General features: G+C 40.7%; 1 protein-coding gene across 1 annotated transcript in view; it reads right to left on the bottom strand.

Moving 5' to 3' along the window:
• The window catches only part of GRIA4 (glutamate ionotropic receptor AMPA type subunit 4), a 1,433,894-nt gene extending 1,415,493 nt beyond the window's left edge, over positions 1–18,401 (bottom strand). Inside the window, exon 1 of the mRNA XM_045039802.1 lies at positions 17,872–18,401. The gene's annotated coding sequence lies outside the window, so the exon portion shown is untranslated. The remainder of the gene's footprint in view (positions 1–17,871) is intronic.
• Positions 18,402–21,500: the final 3,099 nt, after the last annotated feature.

The raw sequence follows: 21,500 nt of genomic DNA, 5'->3' as shown, positions 1-21,500 counted from the left end.
AACAAGACAGAAACTGCTCCTATAATCACAGGCCATTACCTCCTGCTTACCAGGCCCTCCTATGGAGGGAGTGACAAGGAAATGGTGGTTATCAGACCCAACACACTTCACCTTACCAAATATTTCACATAACCTTCACTTTTCACTGTGCAAAAATGAAACCAATAGGTAACATAATCTAACTACCCACTTAATTTCTTTAAAGAAAAGTAGTATTATGCACTTAATGTAATTTGCAGGAGAAAATAAAAATACAAACAGTAACAAAATAAAAGCAATTTAGTAAAAAAATGCATTATGTCATTTAAATCATCAGGCATGACTATACTAGAAAAAAATGATGGAATGGACAGATTCGAGCATCTATTTGTAGAATCACAGGATGTGACGACTCCTAAGAAAGATATACATGAGCGTTAGTGACAACTGAAAGGCCACAATTGGCTTGCTATCCATGAATTCTAAAGCACAACTCCCACTCCTCAAAAAAAAAGTATGTTCTCCCTTCAATTTGTATGGTGATTGCATCCTTGAAAACCTAGTGTATATTAAAACCGAGAAAAAAGCAAAAATGTGCACTTATATGTAAAGCAGAGGTAGGTTTTAGGCTCAGGTGAAAGTGATCAAATTCCTCACTTTCGTGGATACCTGAATTTCAAAATTCAGCAGGTCATGAGCAAGTTCTTTTTGCATGAAACTGTCTCAAGAAGTGCAGGAAGTCTGGTGCCCTTGCCCAACACTGCCCTCTACCTCCCCCGGCCCCACCAGCACCACATGCACCCCTCACAATCATGGTCACAACCAGAACATCACCTACATGTCTCCAAATCGCCATCGAGGGGATGGAAACAGTTTATTGGCACTTCATAGAACTGACATCACCACTAGGTGAGCTGATCAGCCCGGTGTTTCATTGATCACTGAGTAGACAATGGACTCTGGAACGATACGGCCCCAAATTCAAATCCCAGCCCTGGAGCTCACTACCTTTACCTTTCTGGACCCAATTTCCTCATCGAAAAGTGAGAATAATGCAACCATCTCACAGAATTTTTGTGATGATTAAATAAACCAACACATGATACACTGATGAGTACAATGCCGACCACACGATGACAGCTCATTAAGTCAGGACTATTGCTATTACTTGATATATCGTTAACCAACCTAACAATTCACAATAAAATACTGGAAATATCTTTGGTTAGCACGTAGGGGTGGGCTAGAAAGAGCGTTTGGAGTTGCTTCTGGAGGTGGACTGGATGGGGGGGTCCAGCAAGAAGCAGACAGTAATAAGACCATTAATTTAGGTTAAGAAGGTACAATAAATCAACTTTGTCTATATCCCATAACTTTTTTTTTTTAATATTTATTTTTGAGAGAGACACAGACAGAGAGACAGACACAGACAGAGAGACAGAGCACACGCTAGGGAGGGGTGGAGACAGAGGGAGACAGAGCATCCAAAGCAACCTCCAGGCTCTGAGCCATCAGCACAGAGCCGCACACAGCGCTTGAACTCACCAACTGTGAGATCACGACCTGAGCCGAAGTCAGACGCCTAACCACCTGGGCGCCCCTGTATCCCGTGATTTTTTAAAAGCCAGTATGACTGGGGCACCTGGCTGGCTCATTCATCTGGGAGTCCAACTCTTAATCAGGTCATGATCTCACAGTTTGTGAGTTGAAACCCCTCGTCCAGCTCTGTGCTGACACCACAAAGCCCACTGAGAATTCTTCTCTCTTCCCCCCCCCCCCCCCCGAGCCCCTCCTCCAACTTGTGCTTGCTCTCTCTCTCAAAATAAACTTAAAAAAAAAAAAAACTATGACCGGTACAACTTGCTATTAACATGTCCCCTTCCCTTGGAGAAGAAAAATAAGTTTGATAACGCAGTTGCAGTTTTTTTATGTTCATGATTTTTCTTGATCTCAAACAATTTGATAGGGGATTAGAATACATTCTGAAGTAGAGAGTTATTTCCAGAAACAGCAGGAGTCGATGCGTAAAATCTATGAACCATGCACATGCTTATAGACACAGGGAAATACCTAATAATAAATAAATTGTTAAAGCCTTCAAAATAATCGGGTAAAATGTGCTATCAAATCTGTTGTTTTAGTTCATAATTGGCTTTAGGAATGAATACCTGAGACTTTATTTCTTCTTTTCTCATTCCCATGAAGATTTGCATTTTTTCCATTCCAATGGAAATCCTTATTATTTTTATTTTTGGTCTCAATAGTAAAATAATCAATAGAAACAATAAGAAATGATTTACTATATAAAAATAGGCAGCTAAACTAGAAGACGATGGTTAATTCAAACAGTCATATCCGACTACATCAAACTAAATTTTTTAAAATGCATTTCAATAGGTAATATATGATAAAATGATTTCCACGACAGTCCAAGGTATTATAATATTAAAATGTTAGGGCACCTGGGTGGCTCAGTCGGTTAAGCGTCCAACTTCGGCTCAGGTCATGATCTTGTGGTCTGTTAGTTCGAGCCCGCGTCGGGCTCTGTGCTGACAGCTCAGAGCTTGGAGCCTGCTTCAGATTCTGTGTCTCCCTCTCTCTCTCTCTCTCTCTCTCTCTCTCTGCCCCTCCCCCGCTCACGCTCTCTCTCTGTCAAAAATAAACATTAAAAATTTAAAAAATAGCAACGTGGATGGAACTGGAGAGTGTTATGCTAAGTGAAATAAGCCATACAGAGAAAGACAGATACCATATGTTTTCACTCTTATGTGGACCCTGAGAAACTTAACAGAAACCCATGGGGGAGGGGAAGGGGAAAAAAAAAAAAGAGGTTAGAGTGGGAGAGAGCCAAAGCCTAAGAGACTCTTAAAAACTGAGAACAAACTGAGGGTTGATGGGGGGTGGGAGGGAGGGGAGGGTGGGTGATGGGTACTGAGGAGGGCACCTTTTGGGATGAGCACTGGGTGTTGTATAGAAACCAATTTGACAATAAATTTAATATATTGAAAAAAATTTTTTAAATAAAATAAAATGCTTAGAAGAAATAAGCAACATAGGGTGATATTAATTTCCTAATAATTCAGTTTACTGTTATTTGTTTTATTATTAAATTGTCAAATTGGTTTCCATACAACACCCAGTGCTAATCCCAACAGGTCCCCTCAATACCCATCACCCACCCACCTCTCCCTCCCACCCCCCATAAACCCTCAGTTTGTTCTCAGTTTTTAGGAGTCTCTTATGTTTTGGCTCCCTCCCTCTCTAACCATTTTTTTTCTTCCCCTCCCCCATGGTCTTCTGTTAAGTTTCTCAGGATCCACATAGGAGTGAAAACATACGGAATCTGTCCTTCTCTGTATGACTTATTTCACTTAGCATAACACTCTCCAGTTTCATCCATGTTGCTACAAAAGGCCATATTTCATTCTTTCTCATTGCCACGTAGTATTCTATTGTGTATATAAACCACAATTTCTTTATCCATTCATCAGTTGATGGACATTTAGGCTCTTCCCATAATTTAGCTATTGTTGAGAGTGCTGCTATAAACATTGGGGTACAAGTGCCCCTATGTATCAGCACTCCTGTATCCCTTGGGTAAATTCCTAGCAGTGCTACTGCTGGGTCATAGGGTAGGTCTATTTTTAATTTTTTGAGAAACCTCCACACTGTTTTCCAGAGCGGCTGCACCAGTTTGCATTCCCACCAACAGTGCAAGAGGGTTCCCGTTTCTCCACATCCTCGCCAGCATCTATAGTCTCCTGTTTTGTTCATTTTAGCCACTCTGACTGGCGTGAGGTGATATCTGAGTGTGGTTTTGATTTGTATTTCCCTGATGAAGAGTGACGTTGAGCATCTTTTCATGTGCCTGTTGGCCATCCAGATGTCTTCTTTAGAGAAGTGTCTATTCATGTTTTCTGCCCATTTCTTCATTGGATTATTTGTTTTTCAGGTGTGGAGTTTGGTGAGCTCTTTATAGATTTTGGATATTAGCCCTTTGTCCGATATGTCATTTGCAAATATCTTTTCCCATTCCGTTGGTTGCCTTTTAGTTTTATTGATTGTTTCCTTTGCTGTGCAGAAGCTTTTTATCTTCATGAGGTCCCAATAGTTCATTTTTCCTTTTAATTCCCTTAGCTCTGGGGATGTGTCAAGTAAGAAATTGCTGCGGCTGAAGTCAGAGAGGTTTTTCCCTGCTTTCTTCTCTAGGGTTTTGATGGTTTCCTGTCTCACATTCAGGTCCTTTATCCATTTTGAGTTTGTTTTTGTGAATGGTGTAAGAAAGTGGTCTAGTTTCATTCTTCTGCATGTTGCTGTCCAGTTCTCCCAGCACCATTTGTTAAAGAGACTGTCTTTTTTCCATTGGACATTCTCTCCTGCTTTGTCAAAGATTAGTTGGCCATACTTTTGTGGGTCTAGTTCTGGGGTTTCTATTCTATTCCATTGGTCTGTTATTTTAATATGTAATAAGTTAAAGCTATCTATAATGGGGAAGTAACATTTTAGTTAAATATGCCATTTGGAAAACATTTTCTAGAAAACACCTCCCTAACGATCCTTCTTTGAGGTATTACAGGCACTTCAGTTTGTTCACAGGAGTGAAGGGTGGTTTATAGGGCAAAGGGGGCAAGACTGGGGGCTCTGGGAAAATCCGAGGATGGTACGGCACTGAGCTTTGCACTTACCTTCTGACAGTTTTTTAATAAATTTTTAAATGTTTTTATTTATTTATTTGAGAGAGAAAGAGAGCGCACAAGAGTGAGCCAAGCAAGGGAGGGGCAGAGAGAGAGAATCCCAAGCAGGCACAACACTGTCAGCACAGAGCCAGATGCAGGGCTCAAACTCGCGAACCGTGAGACCGTGACCTGAGACAAAATCAACGGTCAGACGCTCACCCGACTGAGCCACGCGGGTGCCCCAGAGAGTTTTTACTCAACACAGCATATGTCCAAAACTAATTCAATTCCTCAAAAATGCAGAACTAAAAATTGTCAAAAGCAATTATTCAATTAACGTTTATTCCTATCACATGCTGTTTTATAACCAAAGACACAGGTACGTGGGCAGAATGGGAGGTTATGTTTGTGTCACACAGCATCACAAAGTCAAACTTACATTTTTTCTTAATTTCTTTGCATAACACAACATTATTTGTGATTGTGTGTGAAGCCTGTAGACAGAGCGTTGTACGCTCTCAATAAAAGACCGAAGTCCCACACTACCACGTTTGCCTCGGGCTAAGGCATGAAATAAAGTATATTATGTGTTGTAAAGCTTAATAAAGCTTAACAAATAAGGCAGCCTGCTTGTCTAGTTGGAGCTTTTGTCCAACCTTTGAAAACAGGAATAAAAATTATGAAAGGCATTTATGAAAAGAAATAGGGTGAATTAAGATCATAAGGCAGGTTGCTTTTGAACTCACAATATAAAAATAAAAATTAAAACAATTTAGCCACTAGTAATTTTTTACTACAGCTCAACGTGCGATTATTGGGGCACATTGAGAGTTCTTCAACATTTTTCTACATAAGTGAAATAATGACAAAACACAAATTTCTCATGATCTTCAAGCCTATCTACAAGTGTACTAATGTGCTTCCTGAACTACTTAACATCTGCACAATTTCCTAAAAGGCCTTAAAAAAGAGCCACAGAAATGCTTCTCAGTACACACTGCATACTTTAAAGCCAAGTGAGATGTGCGACATCCAAAAATGCTATAAAACGCTGGTTTTAGCCCCAAACAGCAAGTCTATTCCAATTGTGCATACTGGCTGCTCAGGTAACCTAGAAAAATGGGAGCATTTCCCTGTATTTTATCTTTTATGCTGCTGCAGTTGGGAATGATATATTTTCTACAACACATTCTTAGCGCTACAAAGGAACTGTAATGTTACACAAAAGCAACACTCTCTTTCATTTTGAAGAATGGAATTTCTTTCACGCTATCAGTTTAAAGGCAGAAGCTCAGAGAAAGGGACCCAGGCTGTCCCTGCAGTTACAGAACTGGGAAACTGGAGCCTGCTGTCTGTTCGCCTCTATTTCTGACCAACCCGCTCAGCTCCAGAGAACTCAATTAACATATCTGGGCTTCAGCGCTTACCATGGAGAAGGAAGAGCTTTTTTTTTTTTTTTTTTTAAAGGGGGGGGGGGGCTTTTAAAAACCTGGATAAAATGGTTTTTCTTCTTTTTTGTTTGCACTTTGCCTTTATATTAATTTTCCCATGAAATCTGGATACGTAGAGAGAATTTCTCAGAACTTATCAAAATATAAACTATCAGTTATCAATCTAAATTTTACCAAATCAGTACTATCCTAAGGTTTTCTGTAGTTTATGGCTTTTCTATTCTGCCCAGGGAGGACAGCTTACACAAAGACAAGCAGTCCCAGGGTGCAGGAGGATGAAGCCTCGGTAAACAGAACTAACTCAATAAACAGAACTAACGAGTACTGTTAAACAAATTAAAAGTCATCCTGTACAATAAAATGAGAGTACTAAAATCTGTAGGAAAAAAAAACCGGAGCATGGTTAAAATAGGGAGACAGAATGAAGAAACGATGTCAATCAAGGATCTAAGCAAACGAGAACGATGTCAAAACCAGAGCGGAAAGAAAGCAAAGTCACATGGGTGAGGAGCTCCCATTTTTCAACAGACACGGAATAAAGCGAAAATTCTATCTCCCACTAGAGGAAGCCTCAAGCTGAAAAGATTGGTCTCTTCCAACAGTTCCCATAAAAGACGATGTAAGTCACAGCGACTTCTCAAAGAATCTGCATGGAACACCACCAAGTGGATTTGCTGAAAACTCTTTCATAACCTGGTTCTGAATCTGGTTGGACTTCTTCATCAATCCTTAAGAAACTCAGGGAGGAGGAAAGACAAATCACCGGGAACTGTGAAACACAGGAGGAGGGGAAGGTCCTCGTCAGTCACCACCGTCTCTGACACATCCTGAATGAACCTCTCCACTTGTGTCCCTTCGGATCGATCTATTGCTTGTATCCCCCAGAGTCTTCATCACAGCCACAACTCCGGCAACAGTGTTGGACAGGTCCCAAGAAAATGACCACCGGAGAATTTTATCTGGAATCTCAATTCTTTTCTTCTACCTCCGAATACAGCCTTTCCACATGAGTCATTCAAGTGTGCATTCAGAAGTTAGAATTCTTAATCCCCTCAAACTCTCAGCATGGGACCCTACAAAAGACTCTGGCCTGAATCTGACCCCTCCTCCTTATCCTAGCAGATTCCAGCCTGCCATCATGCTGTCACATCAAGGCTCAACGATCACGACAATTTTTAACGTGGAAGACTCTTCAGGATCCAGACACTAGGCCTTGGAAAACAATGCTCAAAAACTGCTGTGTCCACAACAGTGTATCGAATCCACTGTAATCAGTCTGCTGCCTTGCCAGCCACGTCTCCCAGGTACTTTTGCCATATTTTGACCTTAAACTTTTTTAAGGGTCTAACTTTCACAGGTGTCAGACACGAATGAGGTCCCAACATCCCTAAGACTCAGATCTTCCTTCCCAGACTAAATGTTGGCATCCTGACCAACTCTTGGTATTTGACCCTCACCTATAGCTATGTGTCTTTACTATTCACTTATAGGAACCAACAAATTATAAAGACCTTACTCTGTTATGTAAGCATCGTACCCTGCTATCTCCCTGATGGATCTTTGGGATCTAACTGGTTAAGACAGAGTAAAAAGCTTTCTTTGTCTATCAAGTCTTCCAGAAACATTTCCTTAAATATTCAAGCTGGAACTCCTCCTGCACGGAGTGGGACAACCTGAAGCTAATGACTCAACAAACTATTACCGAGTCCCAAGACTATGCTTACAATTGTTTTAGGAACTTAGAGTTAAAAATATGATTAAGACACAGAATCTGACCGGCAAAAGAAAAAAAAAAAAAAACACATAAAAAGTAGTTATATGATGATTCCAAAAATGAGAACCAACTATCAGATAAGGAAGGGGCACACCCAGTCTTTACAGTCATGGAAGGCCATGACAAACTGAGCTGAATCTGAAAGAATAAGAGGAAGAAAGAACATTCCCAGCAAAAAGGACAGCATTATTCTCAACACTAAAGCAAGAAAGAGCACAGAACTTACAGAAAGCTTTATGTAGCATTACTGGGAACATAAAGTATGAAACAGAGTAAGGCATGGGACCAAAAGGACTAAATCATGGAGAGTTATGGTCTCAAAAGGACTGAGTTGCAACAATCTCAACAGAAAAACAAAATGTACAGAGTCTTGCTTGGTAGGGTTCCTGAGGTCAACAGTTAGGTTATCTGTGGCCTCAAAAATCCCTCTCTGGTAACTGTTAGTTGTGGTGAGACTAAACTTGACCTGTAATTTTAAGTCCCGCACTTCTTTCATTACCTGTCTGTTGATGTATGGTCTGCTAATAATAATTACAGTGGGTTGTAACCTCCCCAAAGGCATGAGGCAAGGTTGTATTAAGTGAGTATTTTATGCCATCTATTTTACTCAGGAATGCATGACAAACCACAAGGATCCTGAAAGCTGGTCTTACAATATGCTTCTAGTCCTCCAGGAAATTCTTCCAGCTCACTGGGCTGTGAGCATTCTCGCAAGTCCCGCAGATAGTCATTTAAGGACTGCTGATTGCTTAGGACTATGCTCCGGAAACAAGCTTAAGTAGGTATCAGGCAAAACATATGTAAAAGCTTACTAAATATGTGAGATATTGGTATGCAAGAGAAAAAGGACGCCTGTGCTAAGTCAGCACAACGCTCTGAACTACAACGAACCAGAAGCAAACCAAGATGAAGTGACAGCTCTGAGTTCGACCCAAAGACCTTTACTGTGCATAAGGATCAGAGCGCTCTTCTGATGCATTATTCATGCTGTTAATGCACCACGGAAGAACCCATCCTGAACTTATCCGTTCTCGTAAAATATCAAGTATTCAGCCTAGAGTTTAAGATCTTTATCAACCTTCTCTCTGAATCTCCCTCATTATTCATTATATGCCAATTGGATCCTCCCTCTGGTCTAACCGATTATTTACTTACAAAAACTCGCTCACCTAAAATATATATGCACGCCTCTATGAACATGTGTACATGTGCGTGCACGCGCACACACACAGCTCACTTCCGCCGCTTTGGTGTACTGCGTAAATGTAGTTTCCATGTACTCACTTGTACAATTGCCTCATGCAAATATAAACGCTTTCACTGGACTTGCCTTTTCTGTATGGACACGAAGTTATCTTATGTTACCAAAAAAAAAACGTAAGAAATCTTGGATCCTTTGGCCATTTTCATTTACAAACATACCCTAATCTGGGTCCTGGGGATGTGATTTTAACCTAGCTGGTCTATTTTTCTCTTTCTATAAAAGGAGACTAACAGAATTGATCTATGGGAAGATCATGAGGAGGACTAACTGGGAAATGAAGGAGACACTGCTTACTATTGGGCTTTGAACACGGCAAATATTCAGAGAGTGTTCAGTGAGTCGAAATGTACCACCTTACAGAAAACTTGTATTCATTCAGTTGATAAGCATTTACCGGGTATGCCTATCCTATCTATAATAGGCCTGTGCTAGCTGCCAGGGATGGTGAAATCAATGGCATGATTCCTGCCCTCGAAACAATTCCCCTCTTTTGGCTCAATGGGTTAGAAAAGGATAGATGCATGTATATTTATGTATGCACATACATAAAACAGGGAGAGATTTTTATATATATATATTTTTTTAATTGCAATATTTCCAATTCTGACCCAATGATACTAAGAACTAATATAAATTGAAAACAGTCAATAAGGGGGAAAAATATGAAGGTAATACTGCTTGCTTTTGATTAAAATTGTTCCACTAAGGAATTGTCTATTATTGTTTGCCACAAACGGCCAGCTATTAGACATCACAAGTCAACATAAATCTCCTCTATTGCTCTGTTCACCCTGCATCACCCCATTCCAATGGCTACTAGGAATAACATCAAAGAATCTTCTCCCTAGTGGACCATGAAATTAAAGCTCAGCAAACTGAAACAGCCAGTGGGTCTCTTCACCGGGTAAGGCCCAATCTGTGAAGTCAGGAAAAGATGCAATGGGAAAAAGCAATGTCTCCAGAAAATGTCGCAATCTTGAAGTCAGGACAGACTAACGCCAGGAAGAGGAAGCCAATGTCCCCCAAGTAAAGCTGTGGGACTCTGAGCAAGTACTCAGAGGGCAGAGAGAAGAATGCAGACCAGGTTCACGTGATTATGAAGTGATAAAAAATGGCTCCTTCCCAGAGGAAGATAAACAAGAGATGAAGAAAATGTTCTGAATGTGGACTCTGGACTTGTTCTGGCCATGAGGAAATATCCTGTAATACTCCCTTGACAGTCAGGACTTGAAACTTTCGTGTTTACATGTTAGACCATGACATCCCTTAGCATTTTCTTTTCATTTACCAATTCAATTTTACAACAGTAGAGAAGTGTTTGAAAACTACTATTTATTGAGCTCTCAAAATAGGCCAAGCCCTGCTCTAATCACTGCATGTGTATGTATTCATTTGATCTTTGTAACAACCCAATGATGTAGGCATATAATTACCTTCTTTTACCAAAGGGGAACTGCGTCACAGGGATGTTAAGTAATTAGTCTATGACCAAACCAGTATTTAAACAAAGGCAGTCTCTCTCGAGAGCTTTCATTCTTAATCACTACACAACACCTATCAAGCACGTATTACATACTAGGCTGTGCCAAGTATCAAAGATCCACAGGTGAATAAATGTAGTATTTGCCCTTTAAGGTATGCAGACTGAGAGCAGGAAACAATAGGTAATTTGGAAGGTGTGATAAAATGTCAACTATGCTATCATAGCAGTATATACTACATTAGCTGCGGCTACAAAGGAGACAGCAGCTAATCCTACCTATAAGAATGGAGATATCAAGAAAATGTTGAGTTAACCACTGAACTGAATCCTCCTTTTAACAATGCCCCTAGTGGTAAGAGACAATAACATTTATTACATGTGCTCCATGTCACACAGTATGCTAAGCAATTCACATGAATTAGCCTGCTGAGTACTCATAAAAACCACTTAACAACTATTCGCCCACTTTACTGCCGAAATGAAAAAATTTGAGGTACACAATGCCAAGAGTAACTTAACCAAAATACAAGTGGGTGTGGCCTACAATGAAACTCAAGAGATCTGATTCCAAAATCTGGCCTCCTAACTACTACCCTTTAAACTACACCTCTGGGATTAAGAGCCTATGTGGAGAGCTTGTCAAAGTGTAATTGACAACATTGGTCCTGAGGACTCCCATGATAGCACGTGATCAGGCAGAACAGAGCAAAACTAAAATGTGTGCCTTCCTTGATGCCAAAATCTATTTTATGGTAGCCTAAAACAATATTGAGGAAAAACCAATTACTGCTTTTCTCTACCATAGAATAGAACTGACAGGCAATCACTAACAATCCTAAAAACAGTCATAAATGAAGAGTGGGGAAGACAGTATTTATTGGGCAACTACAATGTTTCAAGTGCTGTGCACATGTAATTAATCTAATTTAATCCTTGCAAATAGCTTTGATAAGTTACAGATCACACAGTACAAACAGGGACCAAAGAATTTACAATGGATCACAGAGCTAATAGACCCAGGGTTTGAAACCAAGTCTATGTGACTCAGAAAAATCTCTGATTACTCCATTATAGCACACTTCTACTTACTGGAAGTCTAAACACTGAAAGCATCAGAACAAAGTCCAGGACTGTCCCCAAAAGTCACCATCATCTGTGTTTAAACCTCTGTGAGTTGAAGCAGTGCTTGCTCCATTGTGAGGCATGAAGTGATGGGGCGATCTACCTCCCTGGGAAAGACCAATGACGAACAACTGAGCTCCCCCTGTCCTCATGATCATCCTTGTAATGAACTGGGTAATGAACTCAACACGCCATCATGATGCATCACGGCAATGATGTCATGGAGATACCACCAATAATTCAAATACTCCAGGTTCAAGGTTGTGTATACATTTTGGCTAAAAGCAGTGTTTTCGTACCACTGTTTTAAACCTTTGAGTCAAGAGTCATTAAGTTTAGTTACAATGTAGGCCAAATCCCAAGCCATATTGTAACAAGGACAAATTAAGAAAAAAGAACTGAGAAAAAAATAAAGAGAAATAAAATGGGACTAACGATGGCAAAACAAATTAGCATTACAGAGTTTCCTGTCATTAAAACATTGATGGACAGATAAAAAGGATGGATGGCTAGATTTTATAAATACACGCAGCAATTAAAGAACGGGAAGGAACATGATTACACAAGGTTTATGACTGAAAAATTCTCAGAGTTTTCATGAATACCCTCCAGTTTGTAGAGATACAGGTCAAGGGAGAAAATAGGAAATTCTAAAAAACTTAATCAATAAGGCAAAAACCCTTAATATCTATCAGAAGCCCCTACATGTTTCAGCAACATCTTAGTAGTAAAAAGAACGATAACCAGGACGTGCCAGCTTCCGGGCCCTGTTCCCACTGGTGGACCCCGATGAAGCGCTGTGTGGGGTCACACGTAACAGGATCTCAGAACAGAGAGCAAATATAGGTTTTCAATCAGCCTACCACTTCATTTTCCACTCAACCCTCAAACTACAGAACAGTTGTCTTCAAAGCAATACCTGATTCTAGCTCCTGTAGCTCCAAAGGATGATAAAGTGATCACAGCACAAATGGGGCCCGTGTCAAGGAGAACTTACCCATAACTTTATCAGAGCAAGCAGACGTTCTAGAATCACAGCAGAGTATGCACAAGATGAAAATAGACGGCATACAAATGACAGGCATGGTGCAGCAAAAATACGAAGTCAAAATAGAATGGCAGACAAAGGAAAAATGAAGAACCAGTCTGGAAGAAAAGGTAACTCAAGCAATAGAAGGAGGTTTTTTTCAATTGCCTCATGTTAGATAAGTTCTCAAAAATATAAATGTAACAAATGAAAAAAGACCTCAATAAGGAAAAAACATACTAAAATCAGAATGATAAGTAGGGGACCAAGGGAAAATGTTGACAACAAACACAGCATTGACTCTTACCTAGTAAGTTAGAAACAACAAGAAACAAGACATTCCTAAAAATCAAATCGATGATAAGGAGAACAGGTAAGAGTGATCTCAGTAACTACAGAGGCAAAAACTAAAGTAAAATAAATGAGAACAAATGGAAAGATGACAACCGCTTGTGCAGACAGAGAATGACTCAACGTGAAGGTAATTCTTACAATTGAAATAGTCAGGAACACGCATAACAGGAAAAGTGATCAGAGAGGTCGTCGGACACAAGGCAGAGCCGAAGCTGCAAAATACCACAAAACACACCACAGAAGATAAACACACTAATTAATTTCAACATAAATTCTGGTTAATTTTTTTATCTTTTTTTTTTTTTTTTTAGAGAGTGCAACCACTCATGTGTGCACAAGTAGGGCAGGGACAGACAGAGACAGAGATTGAGAATACCAAGCAGACTCCCAGCCATCAGCACGGAGCCCAACGCAGGGCTCAATCTCAAGACCCTGGAATCAAGACCTGAGCAGAAATCAAGAGTTGGACACTCAACTAACTAAGCCACCTAGTCCTCCCCTAAAGATAAATTCTGGTTGAATCCTTGAAATGCAAGGAGGAAATACTGGTAAGGGGAAGAAGTATAAAAAAATGAATGGGAAGGTTAATCAGTTCACCTCTCATAACAAATCGATTGAAACAGATTTAAAAAATAAAGACTCTAACATGTTAATGAGTTTTACAATCTCTTTCCTTAAAAGAGGGATCCTTTATAAAATATTAATTTGCGTTGAGTAACTACCTGAACTTTGGCAATTATATCAATTACACTTTAGTTTCCTTTTCATCTATTAAACTCAAATAAAATCATATCTAATGCTATTTTATTTTTAAAAAGCCCATACAACAATACTTCTTATAAAGTTATTTTTCTTTCCAAGTTATCAATCCATTATTCTTTTCATACATATTCAAAGAGAAAATTCTGAAATAATATTCACAGAATGTTCTATCTTGGTAATGAAACTGTTTTGGTGTGTGATTCACTGATTCCCTCTTTATAGTTTTCAGTGTTGTAAGAATTTTGTTCACTGAGAATTTATTCATTTACCTACTTTACTACAGAGAAAACATTTACATAGAGTTTACTATATTCCAAGGATTATTCTAAGTGCTTTATAAACATTAACCTAATTATCATAACTACACTATAAAATGAATATTGTTATACCTATTTTTTTTAATAAAAGAAACTGAGACACAGAGAGGTTAAACAGCTTGCTGAAGGTCTTATGTGTGGAAAGTGGCAAAGCCAGAATTCATACTCAGACACCTGGCTCCAAAGACTACACCCTTACCATACTGCAGTGACTTGAATTAATCATACTAATCAAATCACATTGATTAAATTATTAGTTTTAAAAGGTGATATAAAAGGCTATAATAGGGAAAGCCAGCATTTAACAATTCTGATAAAAAGAATTATAGTACTAATCAGTCATTTTTAAAGCCTGTGACAATTTGTTTCTCATAACCTTTTGACTATTACCTATAAATTCTCAAGATTTGCAAAATTTAACTCCTGTCAAATGTTAATTCCTTGACATAATGTTAAGATACAGTTTGGGAAGTAATAAAGTGATTATATAACCAGATACATCTTAACTAAATACAAGTATACCTATATTCTGGACATGTCTATGTATACAAATCAATTTGACTCAATTCTAAAGTAATTTTTACATTCATATGAATTTAATTTTTTTGCATGAGTATAATGTAACAACTGAATAGCTGTATTTTTCCATTGGGCATTTTAGAGCAGATACGATCAGACAAAGGGAAAAAAAAAAGCTGCTTTGACACTTCATCAATCAATTACTATTTATTAAGTTTTTACTAAATGCATTGAGCACTCCACTGCACTAATTTCACCCGTGGCTTCAGATCCTGAAACAAGAATCTCCTCAGAATAGTAATGAAGGTAATGACTTTATTAAGGATTATTACATGAACAGCAAAAAATACTTTTGATATATTTCATGTTATTTTTAAGACTGATACTTTGGTGCAGAATTAAATCATGTTGTCAAAATTTATATTTTTATTGTATTTCTCAATTAGCTGGAAATTTCCTTGATTAGTTAGTGAAACCTCTTAGCTTTTAACGGGAAAATAATGTATAGTTCATCCTATGGAGTGTTAAAAATGCTAGTAAGTTACTTAATTTTTTTAAGGTTTATGTATTTATTTTGAGAGAGACAGAGGCAGTGGGAGAGGGGTAGAGAAAGACAGAATCACAAGCAGATTCCATGCTGTCAGCACAGAGCCCAATGCGGGGCTCCAACTCACAAACTGTAAGATCAAGACCTGAGCCAAAACCAAGAGTTGGACGCTTAATTCACGGTTCTTGAGTTTGAGCTCCGTGTCTGGCTCTGTCCTAACAGCTTAGAGACTGTAGCCTGCTTCAGATTCTAGGTCTCCCTCTCTGTCTCTCTGCCTCTCGCCTGTTCATGCTGTCTCTGTCTCTCTCTCTCTCTACACAAACAGTAAAGTAGGTTATTTTATCTAACCATACAAGAGATATTACCACCAAATAAAGTTCTTTAGATGTCCACGTGGACACTGGAACCATACCTATCATTACTTGTGGGCTTCTGGTTCTTCTTATTTTGGAAGGTAGGCAAGTCAATCTTAAATTACTTTTGAAATTTCAAAATACCAATGTATGGAAAAACAAGAATGCTTACCTAATCAACATCTATCCTATAGGTGAAACTGAAAATGTAACTGTATACCTGGTTAGAGTGACCCAGTATGTTACTGGTATCTGGTATCCAGGAGATGAAAATACACTAGGAATTTTAAACATCTGTGATTTGTGTATGGTTCCCTACAGATCAGTGCCAACTGCAACAACGACAACAAAATAAAAGGTTACTACTATTGCATCACCACCGATGGTCAAAAACAACCCTAAGATCCAAGATTCCAGTAAATTCTGGAATCCAGGAGAAAATATCTAAAGACAAAAATTTTGAAAAATAGAAAAGAGTTAAAATGAGAACAGATGTTATTCAAGTTAAAAATGAAAGAGACTAGGGGTGCCTGGGTGGCTCAGTCAGTTAAGCGTCTGACTTTGGCTCAGGTCATGATCTCATGATCTGGGAGTTCGAGCTCCGCATCGGGCTCTGGGCTGACAGCTCAGAGCCTGGAGCCTGCTTCGCATTCTGTGTCTCCCTCTCTCTCTGCCCCTCTCCCACTTGTGCTCTGTCTCTGTCCACCAAAAATAAATAAATGTAAAAAAAAAAAATTTTTTTTTAATGAAAGACACTAGAACTAAGAGTTAAGAATATTTGATGGGAGCAAGAGTGAAATGTGTACAAGTTAGAACTGATCCAAGAAGGTCTGGATCATTTCTAACAGCACTGAAACATCAGCTATCCAAGGCTTGGTTTAAGAACTATCCATTATGTGATATAGGTGTTCATCAGATCTTCAAGACTGTAAGGCTGATACACATATCCCTAAACCCACTTTCCACTGTTTGTCTGTACCCCCACTCAAATAACAAATCCTATTCAAGAACTATATGGAATATACAAACCATAGTGATGAATTATATGAAATCTCTTGCATGTTACTAAAGAAACTAGTTTTGTCACTTTGTGCATGATCTGCCCTCCATGTTTAAAGCGCTCTACCTCACTTGTCCAGCCAAACTGCTACACACTCCTCAAACTGTGTACATGGTGTTCAGTAAGGTCTCCAAGAAACCCCTGCTCCTGAATTTGAGATGACCCACCCCCCAGCACTGTAACCTGCATCTACCTTTATATTAAATCCACGACACTATATACATGTTCACAATTATTTTTCAAGTTTATTTTTTTTTTTTTAATTTTTAACATTTGAGAGAGAGCACAAGCAGGGGAGGCACAGATAGAAGCGGAGACACAGAATCCGAAGCAGGTTCCAGGCAGAGTTGTCAGCACTGAGCTGGACATGGGGTTCGAACTCCTGAACTGTGAGATTATGACCTGAGCTGAAGTCAAGAGTTTCAAGTTCAACAGACTGAGCCACCCAGGTGCCCCGTGTTCACAATTATACACACTGCCTCCCCTACTACCTTAACTCTCAGATCACACATCTTTATACCATTTACCTTCACAACCCAGGTGCCTGTCATATTACGTGGCACAGAAGTCACTCAATACATGGTCGGAGACTGAATTAGCACATTCTATCAAGATCTCTGGGGGCGCCTGGGTGGCGCAGTCGGTTAAACGTCCGACTTCAGCCAGGTCACGATCTCGCGGTCTGTGAGTTCGAGCCCCGTGTCGGGCTCTGTGCTGACAGCTCAGAGCCTGGAGCCTGTCTCCGATTCTGTGTCTCCCTCTCTCTCTGCCCCTCCCCCATTCATGCTCTGTCTCTCTCTGTCCCAAAAATAAATAAACGTTGAAAAAAAAATTAAAAAAAAAAAAAAGATCTCTGGTAAATGTTTATGGACTATAGAAAGGTTCCCTGTTCACCACCCAAATTATGAACCAAACCCCTATATCTTGACAAAGAAATGACTGTTCTAACAGCAGAAATGCAAACAGCAGAGTGAGGTGGGAGGAAGTCAGGGAGGGGGTGTGACCCCCGTCAATCAGAGGCTGCCCCGCCAGCCCCCATCCTTGCCCTGCACCCCTGTCCAGCATCCCACTACCTGGAGCTGCCGCAAGCACGCGGCCGGGGCGGGGGGGCAAGGTGGCACTGACGTCATCTGGTAGGGGGAGGCAAAGGAACCTAGGGCTGGTGTATCTTACAGGTACGAACCGGTAAGTCCTCGGCGGACGAGTCCCTTGTGGACGCGCAATGCTCATCACCCTCCGCCTCCTTCCTCCGTGGGGCTCCCGGCTCTTTCCGCAGCGTCCCCTCGCGCTCCACAAAACCCGGCGGTCTCAGCTTTTCCCCCGGAAAGCCCCCAGGTCTCCAGACCACAGAGGTAAATCAAGAGGTTCCACCAGTTGCAAACGTGCGCACGAACGACACGCCGGGGTCTTATCTGTTCACATCCCGAGAAGAACTCGGTCCACAGCAGCGACTGTAAGACGGGGCGTCACGTCCCCTGCGCTGGAGGCAAGGGCTGAACGGACCGCAGACGTAGTCTCCCCAGAGGAGCCCCCCAAGGGGACCCCCGGGAGCCTGCACACTATGGACACCGTGGACCCACGCGTTAGGGCCGCACTGGCCTAGAACGTTTGCTGAAGCTCAGGCAGGCCCCAGCCCCATATGACCACACGCGGGACTTCTGGGGGTTACTGAGAGGCTTCTGCGGTTGGGCTTGTAGCCGGCGCCTGCGCATTTCACTCCCCGGGCCTGGTTTCCGGAAGTTCCGCCCACACTCAGCGTTCCCGCCACAGAGGTTCCAGGCGCCTGGGCCTGTGGGGTTAGGTGCCTCCACGAAGTGGCTCTAATTGGGGCCTTGGGGGGGGGGGCGGGGCGAGGAATCCACGAGCGGCAGGGATTGCCTGCGCGGCGGTGGGCGGAGTCTGGGAGGAGGAGCCTCTGGCACCTGGCACGCAGGTGCCTCTCGTTCCAAGCAGCGCCTGGCGGCAGAACCCGAGAGCCTGCGAAGGCCGGCTTCTTCCGGAAGTAGGTCCCGCCTGCAGCGCCGCAGGCCTGACCTGCCGTTCTCCGGGCCGCCGCCGCCTGGCTCAGCACATCCGAGCCCGTCGTATCCTCGCGCGGCCATCGGGACTCACACCTAACGAAGAAGTCCCAGAGCGCAGCGTGCCGCTCGCTCTGCTCACGTCTGTCTTCCCGGGAAAGCCCGCCCTGGCCCATCCGGACCACGACCGGGCCCCGGCTCTGCGGCTTGGGCCACGGTCCTCCAACGAAGACGGCTTCCCGCTGGAGAAGGCTGCGGAAGGCGCCAGCCATCCCTTCGCGCAGGGCGCTCATCCCGATGCCCTGCGGCCGCGCCTCGACGCACCTGTCGCGGGGCGGCAGAGATGGCTCCTGTGGGGGATTGTGGGCACTTCCCAGCCGCCGGGGGAGCCCCTGCCGCCAGGACGGCCCTGCCTGGGGCTCCCTCTTCCTGTTTTCTTTCTCCTCCTGCCTTTTCTTGTTTTTATTTCTGTGGACACATACTTCGATGGTTCCTAAGGAGGGTCGTATAGAGGCTGGCTTTTTTTGAAAAATGCCCGTTCTGTCTCTACTCGTAAATAATAGGTTTCATTGAGCGAAATACCTTTTTGGAAATAATTTCCCTCCAGAATTTTGAAGCTATTTTTTTAATGTTCCAGCTTCCAGTACATACTTGACCTCTGGATCCAAATTGATTCCTGATTCTTTCTATGTAGGCTTCTTCTTGTCTCTCTGGAAATTTTTGAGAATATTTCTTGTTCCCCAGTGCCCTGACATTTATCTCTAATGTGCCTGGGTGATCGTTTCATTCATTGTGCTAGTCCTCAATGGGCCCTTTTCATCTAAAAACTCCGGGAATTTGTTTTGAATTATTTCTTTGCTGAGTTCCTTCTTTGTATCTTTTGTTTTCTCCTCTTGAAATGCCTACCATTCAGATGTTTGACCTCCTACAATTAGCTTCTTTTATATTTCCTTTATCCATCTTCATATATACGTGAATATATACATACATATTTTCTATTCTCGGAAAATTCCTCAACCTTACTCATAAACTTTTTCCTTGAATTCTTTGTTTTAAAATGTGTGTAATATATTTTTAATTGCAAAAGTTTGTTCTTGCTGATTTTTTTGTTGCTGTTGTAAATAGCATTCTATTCTTATTTTATAGTTAAAATATTTCCCGTTTACTTCATCATTGAAATAATGAATATTGTTAAATATAGGTGTTTCTGCTTCCTTACCCTGGAAACTGGATATGGGGCATATGGCAACCTCTGTACTATTCCTGTAATTTTTTTTTTGTAAATCTAAAACTGCTATAATAAAGTTTGTTCTAGATAATGAAATAATCTCTCTTTTTACTTGAGAGTATATATGTTGTTAAATTATATATATATATGCACACATATATATATGATTGAATGTAGTTTTGAAAGAGATAAACACAAGTGTTCAGTCTATTCTCCTTACCTAGAAGTATCTAATATTCAAATTTTTAATGGATCTTCTTAGTGGCTTTGTGATAATGACTATCACTGGATTGCCTTAAACCCAGGAACACCCTCTTCTGTGAATTATAATGTAGGGAGAGAGTGAATCAGTAATGAAAAGAGCCATATTCCAATGATGGGCCACACCAGGGTAGGCGAACCTAGCATAGCATGTTGTAAATTAAGTAATAAGAATTCTGCAGAAACTGGAAAAATAAGGCTGAAGTTACAGGTGAACCAAGAATATCAAGAGATTTATAAAAAGCTGGGGGGGGGGGGAAGTATTGGAGAATGGTATTAAATCTTAGATGGGCACTAAATGTAATTTCACTAAAATTACAGGGTCAAGGTGACCTTGCTTAGTTGAATGTACTGAAATCTGATAGCCTTCAGTGTTGTAACAATCAGTTATTGTAATAAACGTTTGGGATAATGACCCATCTTCTATTTCTTTTATATGATTTTTACTGTGCTTGATACTGAGTTTAAAACAAAATAGATATATTAAAAATCCTTCTGAGTGATAAGGGAAGAAAATGCTCCTAAAATTAAGAATGCACTGTGTTCTTGTTCTGTCTGGCCATAGTTAAATATCCTGTCTCCCCAGATTTTGCTAGGAGCGTATGCATCCAGTGAAAGGGTACATGCACCAATAACTTTGAAAGTATTTCTTTACTGGCAACTGAAAACTGATGGTCTCACTGAAATCCAATAAAAAATTATTCTTATATAAGCTGTACAAAATAATGTCCTCAGTGACTTGATACATTACCCTAGAATAGCCAGCAGGACAACAATCCAATAGCAATTTCAACTATCTTTCATCTTAAAACAAAGAAAATCCAATATTTTATTGTGACTCTGACCAGAATTCCAAACGGCATAGTTGGTACCACTGTAAAAAACAGTAAGGATTCCTAGAATATGCATTCTATTTAACTTTTGTTTTAATTTAACTTGTAATTGTGAGATACTTCTGTTCTAGATTCAACTTTACAGTTTCATGATGCATTTGGCTGTATCATACCTTTGATCACTTCCATAATTCCCATCTCACCTGTCCCCAGAACTCTAGAAGTCTGTCTTCTCCATCCTGTACATGTATATTTCTGCACATGCACATATGTCACATATCAAAACCCTTTGTTCACCGTCGATCACTCCATCATTTCACATTCACCAAACCATTCTCTTTCCTTATATTCAAGTTTAAACTCTTATTCTCTTCATTTGGAGAATCTACCTAAATTAGTTATTTCTGGGGCGCCTGGGTGGCTCAGTTGGTTAAGCATCCGACTTCAGCTCAGGTCACAATCTCACGGTCCG

Source organism: Felis catus, chromosome D1, assembly GCF_018350175.1.
Source record: "Felis catus isolate Fca126 chromosome D1, F.catus_Fca126_mat1.0, whole genome shotgun sequence".
Lineage (NCBI taxonomy): Eukaryota > Metazoa > Chordata > Mammalia > Carnivora > Felidae > Felis > Felis catus.
Note: the sequence above shows the minus strand (reverse complement) of the source record. Positions and strands in the feature narration are given on the sequence as shown.